The sequence below is a fragment of the Mya arenaria genome, chromosome 1 (assembly GCF_026914265.1).
Source record: "Mya arenaria isolate MELC-2E11 chromosome 1, ASM2691426v1".
NCBI classification, from domain to species: Eukaryota; Metazoa; Mollusca; class Bivalvia; order Myida; family Myidae; genus Mya; species Mya arenaria.
The window spans coordinates 26,216,060-26,225,434 of NC_069122.1; positions in this window are offsets into that span (position 1 = coordinate 26,216,060).

Sequence of the window (9,375 nt, forward strand, 5' to 3'; positions counted from 1 at the left end):
TACTGGATAATAACAATACATATTAGTCAAAAGGTTTATTCTACAAGAAATACAACTGGTATGAATATGTACAGAGTTGTTTAAAGGGACAAGACACGAGATGGTTCTAAATCAGACAATACAGTATTACCTCAAAACAAGGCTAGATGTATGAGGCAGATAATTCATCATTTTACATGACTTAAAGACTAAACGCAACAATTGTGACGCTGTGTCAGCTGAGTTTCCCCATTTAAAACAGCACCTTATGTATTCATAGTCTAAAAAAGAGCAGAATGGTATATCTGACAATTTGTAATTCATGTGATCATTTCACCCATTAAACTGTCAAAAAGCATTTTAGCTTCTCGCTGTCATTTTCAGCAGAGTTAACATCTTTCAAAAAGTTCCACCGATCAATTGTATTACCAATATTGATGACAGATTTTCGTCTTCATTGTTTCGCAGCAGTTTTCCACAATGCACATTCTTCCTCAATGCCACGGAATGTGTATATTCAGCATGTGAAAGTCACATGATAAGTACTGATAAATATTCTGACGCCATTTTTAAACTTACTGGATTTTACTTGGTAGACAACCCCACTAAATTTTAAAAAATACATTAGATGCATATGTCGTAAGCGATGTGATACATCAGTATGTAAGTTTCAATGCATTTACACAACGATATCAATTGTATGTAAAAACATTTCTTTCTTATTTTTGTTTTCAATCTGGTGTATAGTCCTTTTAACACGACACATGGAACACTTGCATTTTCGTCCCGACCAGGTGTTCATAAGTCTTTTGAATTCTTGAAAGTTGTCTTCTTATCTAAATTAATTTGGAAGGTTGTTCCACACCTGGGTAGCCTCAAAACGAAATGAGTTCTTGCCATATGTGGAGTGGAAGTTCTTACCGTTGGAATGTCATCTGTGTTTGCAAATCTGAAACTGTATGTAGATGTTTTATTAAATATAACAAGATCATGTAAATGTTCTGGTGAAATACCATGTAAGCACTGTAAGGTTCAGTAGCAATTGTTTAAATCTTTCCAACATGAAGGGTAGATGTATTACTGCGAGTAAATAGATCTTCATAAGATGAGTTAAAATTAGGGATGCAAACGAATGGCAAAACTGATATTCGAATATTCGGTAATTCTTTCGATCGAATATTCGAATATTCGATTACCAACATTAATATTTTAGAAGTGCAGTAAACTATTATTAGTATTCACTGTAGTAATAGCCGGTGCATTTTAACCCTTCCTTGTCGTAGCCGGTTCACGCGACGGACCCTTATTTTTCACAAACTCAGCCACTGAAATTCCCAATTTTCAGAAGCAAAACAATCAAATAAAAAGCAATAGATTTTGAACATACAGAAAACAACTTCAATAATAATTTCCATTCCACTGCATTAATATTTGTAAACAAGGGGAAGATCGTAAATTTCCGGTTGAATGCCGCGAACCGGATCTCAGGGTTGTTATGTAGGACGGGCAGCCTCGTTCGGGAATTGACTTCTACTAAATATAACCTTTGGAAAATCAACCCAACTCGGGAAATGGTAAAATAATAAAACGAAAAAAAAAGAATTCTGACTAATCTATTGTATAACAATACAGAAAATATATCATAAAACGCTTTCATATACAGTTACATTTTAAAGCACGGATGTTATATCGAAGCATGGAAAACAGTTTGTTAGCACATAATTAGAAAATGTCATTCATATCATCAAGGCAATTTGAGCTATATTGCAGCCAAGACAACACATTGCTGTGGAGGCCGATGCCGTAAATCCTTTATTTGCATGGTCATTTGGATATACTGAAAACTATTGAAACTTCTTTGATGTCACTTGTGTACTTGCCAGTTTTCGTAAAATTACGGGGACTGTTTATAATCACCGACGATGTATCCCTAATTGACATATGACGCGGATATAATGTATTTGTCATCACATTCACGCCTCTGGCATAAGGGGTCACTCCTTATAAAAACAAAACAGCACATTTCGAGGCAATAGTTATATTATTTTATTTTTTATACAAAAAACATCGAATATTCGAATATCGATTTTAACATTCGAATACCAAACGTTTGATCGAATATTCGAATATTCGAATATTCGTTTGCATCCCTAGTTAAAATCAATATAGACTATTCGAAGGGCCCTGTATTGAAGTTTTTCTAAAAAAAAAATAATGTTACTTCAAATATGCCAAATGATAGGACAATAGTTAAAATTTGGTATGAAAAAAAAGATTTAAAATAAGTCTGTTCTTTTCAAAGAAATTTCCGTAGTCTTTGAAGGTCAAACAATGGGTGGGAATATAACAGCTTAGCGAGTATCAGAACTTATGATTAACCAAAGTGCAACACACCTATGATGTTTTACCAACGTCATGTTCAAATTATTATTCATTGACAGATATGTATATGATTCTGTTAACATCCAATTCCACGCGGAAATTGCGTAAGTGTAGTTCAAAAGAGCAGTTATTATATAACACCCGGGAGAAATTATTAAACTGACAGTTTCGTGGTAGCTTAAGTGTTTTCAAAGTTGATTGGCAAATCGGCATGATACAATGCTGTTGGGCATTACCATTGCTAACAAACAATACTTATTAAAAGAAAGCTAAAAGATTAATATTTTGCTTCCTCAGTTAAGTTGTTTTAACTATTTATTTGTCTACTGTTTTGAGCGTGTTAACATAACAACTTGGCATTATTAAAGTTAACGTATGTATTTTGGTGGTATGTCATTGTGGTAAACATGTAGGCAACATAGTAAATAGTGGTATTCAGATTCACAAACATTTCGGTTACATAGTTTATAGTTACGGTCTAACGTTACCATTGGATATTACAATACCTGTTTTGATACAATGTGACCGACATGTTTAAGCGTTTCAGTTTTCTTTACTGCATTTGTCATTGATTGATAGTCCTAAAAATGTATTTAGGCTCTTTTAACAGTCACTGTTCGAACAGTTTCAACTTTTACAAATTCACTAAACACTACCTTATTCCTGTTTTGTTCTAGTCAAATAAATCCCCTTTTCGAATGGTAATATGTAGTTAACTGATTCATAGTTTTCATGATTGATAATTTTACCGCATATAAGTGGGCTTCATTTAAAAAATAATCTATTATTTATGGGACATGTTATTTGTTTGTGTTTGTCAAGTTCATCACTTGCTGCAGTATATCACAATATATCAGAATTTCTACTTGGAAAACATGTATTGTAATGCCATATCATTCCCCCCCCCCCCCTCGATGAGATATTTAAGCCCAGTCAGGGGAGGCCCGTTATAGAGTACGCATCCGTCGCCTGCGACCCTCTTACCAGTAAGAATATCGAACAACTGGAAGCGGGTAGATCGGCCTGGTTCGTCCGCGGCGATAACAAGATCAGACCCAGACATAAGATATCCAACCCCAGCACACTAATATTTGCAATCGAGTGCCGTCGGAAATTTCCCCTTTAATACCAGACGTTCGACAATTTGCTAACAGAAATGACGGACAGTTGTTTGATTGTGAGGATAAAACGTTTTCAAAAACTATTAAACAGTACTTTAAATGGTCTTGTTTTTGTTTTTAACTCATCTGTTTAAAATAAAATATAGCTTGAGATATTGTGGTATCATTGGCTTCGTCGGCTTGCAAAAACTTTAATCTTGGCCATTACTAGTTTATGAGCTTTACTGCTCAACTTTTCTCTTCAATATTAAAGGCGAGATAAAAAATAATACAATGGAAACTACTGCGACATGACCAGTGTAACGCCGCATAACAGCATCGCCGCATAAACGAAATTGACCACGTTTATGCGGTGATTTTCAACGCATAAACAGGACTTTCTTATGTGGCAAAAAGGCACACTTTCGCCCCATACAAAACACAATTAAAACACATACTAGTACAATAGTGGTTGATAAAGTTTCAGCAAGATCGGACTTGGTTTTTTGTGTCCACTTAACCAAGCTTTGAACTAGACTTTTTGAGACGTAAATTCTGACGAAGATTTAGTAAGATCGGTTTAAATGTGAACCAAACCAATTGATCTTTCTGCGAAAACGTTTGAAATGACGTTTGGCCTGACTTATGGCGGGAATATATGTTACGACAACGCACAACACCGTCATTTTGGACAATCAGAAAATTGAATCGTTGTATGATGTAACATACATTCTCGCCTTTTTGTCAGACTGACGGGCATGTACCCTTGACAATGAGCACTTCCAACGTCATTTCAAACATTTCTAGAAGAGTCAATTGTTAACGACGGACAAACAACAGAAATCCAACAATCCTCACAGCTCAACATGTGCTCTTCGTGCTCAGATGAGCTAAGAATTATTTCAATGTCGAGAACCACTGGTAATTGTGCGATTGTGAAATTTATTAACGTCTGGGTCATATTGTACAGCGTATATATCTGGTTACCAGGGCAACGAAAGGAAAACTTTTGAAAATGATATTGTTTCCAAAAATTTCAACACAACATTAGTTTTGGGCACTTGAACAAGAAGACTCAGCTGACTGATATAGAGTCATCATGGACGTCTTTCTTTCATTGATTGTGTTTTATGCTAGTCATTTGTAACCAAGAAAATGTAGATTATAACAAAGGGAGTAATAATTTATTTTCAACTTTCAATTTTGGCTCAACTTTTAAAATATTACCTTAAATTTGACCAATTTGCCTGCCTACTTTTCCCGTTTTTTTTTTCAAAATGACAGTAATATGCTACGCCCTAATCTTAATCATCATCATAATCAACAACATCGTCACAACCACCATCATCATCACCACAATCACAACCACCACCATCATCTCCACAATCACCACCACCACCACCATCATACATACACCAATGAATAAATGTTTGTGACTCTGGAGACTCCCATGTCACAAGATTTCGGGACGGACGGATGGACATCATCATCATCATCATCATCATCATCATCATCATCATAATCATCATTATCATCATCATCAATATCATCAACGTCATCACCATCGTTATTGTTGAAATATAAGAATTTAATTTTTTAGCTTTATAATAAATGGTTAAGTTAATCCTCTCTATGTGGCAAAAAGGCACAGTTGCGCCCCATATAAGCAATTTCTGCTTTATGCGTTGAGCGTCGCCGCATAAACCTGGTCGCCCTGTTTATGCGTTGAAAATCACCGCATAAACGAAAAACAACACGTTTATGCGGCGATGCTGCTATGCGGCGTTACAGACCAGTCGTCATCAATTCAAGTACAAACTTCGATATTAGAGGCTAGTGGTAAGGGCTCAAACGACACTGAACGAGAGACACACCCACCACAAACTGACCACACACGTATCAACAGTTTATCAATGAGTGATTGGACTGTCGCCTTGAACGGTCACGTGCACATAACCTCTATCTTGTCAAAACATGTTTATTAATAGAAACACACACAATAATACAAGCCCCATTGCAGCTAGCATCAACTTGAAAACATTGAAGAATAGAGTAAAACTAAAAAAACAATCTGATTAAAGTCGTGTACATGTATACTCATATACGATGTATATTCGTTTGCAGGAAATTTCCGTAAATGTATGTTTTCGAGGGAACATAATTTCGTAGATGTTCGGGTAATAAGGATACAGATCACTTAATAGTGTTCCTATTAATGTTAAGTGAATTGACCGATTTACAGAAGAAAAAGTAACATTTCTTATAAGGCAAAAACAAGTTATTCAATAAAGTTACACAATGCCGGCATATGAGTATAAACAATGTGGTGGGAATGTAAAACAAAATGTAGATATCAACCAGAACCTGTGTGTTCGGATTTTTTATCGAACTAACCAACTTATTTCTAAAATTAAAAAATTGTTTTGATTGGACTGAGAAAATAACTGGCCAATGGACTGAATGGAATATTGAACAATGCCATTGATTTGTGTGTAAGCAAACTCATGTTCTTAAAGTTGTGTATGCACGTGTGCTTTTGTGGAGAAACTTTGCCCGGACAACCATTATGTAGTGTGTAATTATGTAGTATATCTGTGTGAAACCATTTTAAAGTGACTGGCTCATGTTTTGGACCAAAATTTAGTTTTCCCGGTAATGCATCTGAAAACACTTATTTTATCATTATTTTACTCCATGATATCGAAATTGCAGAAAAGAACACAGTTATAGCATAAAAAAAGTATTTTGGTTTTAGTGGGGTTCAAACCCACGTCGGGAAAGTCAAGAAATAAGATCGAAAACAGCCGGCCAGTCCACACGGCCGCCGAGACGTTAACGAAAGTAGTGGATATATTGACCGGTTAACGATACATTAATAACATCACGTATTAATGTCAATTAACCAATCACGCAACACCACAGCCGTAATCAAATTTCAATCGCGTTATAAATGCAAATGAAAATTGTGGTCTTCAAAGAGGATATTTTAGGAAATATATACATTTGCTGAAGGGTTCCAGCTTTTGGTATTTTTGTTTTAACACTCCTTATGATTTGCCACACTTTAATTCGTAATTAAAAAAGTGCATTTTACAAACCATGGGCGAATTACTTTAAAACTAACAAAGAGGAAGTTGAAATTCGAGATACTTATTTTATTATCATGCCAACGTTTCGACCATCTTACAATCAATTGAAAGAGCATCTGATTAAGTATTGAGTTTAAATGTACTTTCATTAAAATTTGTTTCTCTCTTTTTTAATTATTTTTACATACAAATATTGGACATAACATAACATAACATAACATAACATGACATATTTTTATAGCAATTTAAGGCCACCAGCCCAGAATACATATAGCAAATCGTAGTATTTAGTACATTAAAAAAAAATATATTACTTATTAACAAAACATATTTGTATGTTTATATAAAACATAGAAAAGTAGTGGTCAACAATTGATACAATATCAAAGCTTAGGTATGTCGTTACTAGAGCGGTAAATGAAGGCCTCGGGTATAACCTCGTGTATGTCTATATACTTCATTGCCTTCAATGAGTCGTCAGTTTCCATCCACAAGTGAACCCATCTGTGGGCCATGAATGCTCCTCCGTACGTCTCTCTGTGAAAATAGTAATACAGTCCTTTCCGGTACATGCCGTTGCAACAGACTGTCTCCTGCTGTGTTTTGGACTTACTGTTACAAACCTGAATGAACGCTTTCTCCCTGCGTGCACTAGGCTCTGCGTTAAAAAATTCCGGACTTCCGATACAGAGTGAGTTGTTAGGGTTTAAGCTGCCACGGTGCTCTGTTGGTGCAAACACCTCGAGGGAACGTCCCTCTCCGTATACACTTTTTACATCTATGTATTCCTGTTTAAGGCCATAAAACTCTAAAAATGAGTTTGTTACAAAGCTTGGCCCTGTTGCAAACATTACATCACTTAAGTTGGCAGTCTCGACTAATTTCTCTAACATAAACATAAAAAACGGGTGTCTCGGGCGACACAACATGATAGCGTTGTTTACCATCATATTAATACCGAATATGAAAACTGAATTTTCACAAGGTTCTGGTGGTATTATGCAGCTGTATTTGTTTGTTGCTAAATCCAGAGGCCTGTATATTTCAACATCCATGTCGATGTAAACGCCGCCGTACTCGTAAAGAACGACGTAACGCAACGCATCACCGCGTTTAATGCTGACGTCATAATTATCCCAAGTCGACAAAAACGTAGGATATCGATCAGATACCAGTTTTCTTGTCGAATCATCCGTCCAAAAGTAATACTGCCATCCTGGATTCAGTTTCATTGCAGTTTTCACAAAGTCTGTAACTTTAGTAGGGACCATAACGCCCTTGTATGTTTGGTGAATAATATGGGGTATTCCTTGAACGTAAGGACGTGATGACGAAATGTTTACTTTGGATACTCTCGCCCAGTTCCCTTCGTTTCTGTACATCATTCTTTCCATTGCTCCTGAAAAATAATTGATATATATATATATATACATCAGTAGCTTGTATGTGTAATACAGTTTTAATGATAAATCAGATGTTATACAATCATCAGACTTATGTGTATAAATTAAAAGGCACCACTATGTTATTTTATTGTATCTACAGTTGGTATTGTACCTCGATTTGTTATTGTATCTCCATTTGTTATTGTACCTGCAATTGTTATTGTATCAACATATGTTATTGTATCTACATTTGTTATTGTATCTCCATTTGTTATTGTATCTCCATTTGTTAGTGTATCTACATTTGTTATTGTAACTACAGTTGGTATTGTACATCGATTTGTTATTGTATCTACATTTATTATTGTATCTCCATTTGTTAGTGTATCTCCATTTGTTATTGTATCTACATTTGTTATTGTACATCGATTTGTTATTGTATCTACATTTGTTATTGTACCTGCATTTGTTATTGTATCAACATATGTTATTGTATCTACATTTGTTATTGTATCTACATTTGTTATTGTATCTACAGTTGGTTTTGTACATCGATTTGTTATTGTATCTACATTTGTTATTGTATCTCCATTTGTTAGTGTATCTCCATTTGTTATTGTATCTACAGTTGGTATTGTACATCGATTTGTTATTGTATCTCCATTTGTTATTGTACATCGATTTGTTATTGTATCTCCATTTGTTATTGTACCTCCATTTGTTATTGTACCTGCATTTGTTATTGTATCTCCATTTATTATTGTATCTAAATTTGTTATTGTATCTCCATTTGTTATTGTATCTACATTTGTTATTGTACCTCCATTTGTTATTGTATCTCCATTTGTTATTGTATCTCCATTTGTTATTGTACCTCCATTTGTTATTGTACCTGCATTTGTTATTGTATCTGCATTTGTTATTGTATCTGCATTTGTTAGTGTATCTCCATTTGTTATTGTATCTCCATTTATTATTGTATCTAAATTTGTTATTGTATCTACATTTGTTATTGTATCTCCATTTGTTATTGTATCTCCATTTGTTATTGTACCTGCATTTGTTATTGTATCTCCATTTGTTATTGTATCTCCATTTGTTATTGTATCTACATTTGGTATAGTATCTACATGTGTTATTGTATCTCCATTTGTTATTGTATCTCCATTTGTTATTGTATCTCCATTTGTTATTGTACCTCCATTTGTTATTGTACCTGCATTTGTTATTGTATCTCCATTTGTTATTGTATCTCCATTTGTTATTGTATCTACAGTTGGTATAGTATCTACATGTGTTATTGTATCTACATTTGTTATTGTATCTCCATTTGTTATTGTATCTCCATTTGTTATTGTACCTGCATTTGTTATTGTATCTCCATTTGTTATTGTATCTCCATTTGTTATTGTATCTACATTTGGTATAGTATCTACATTT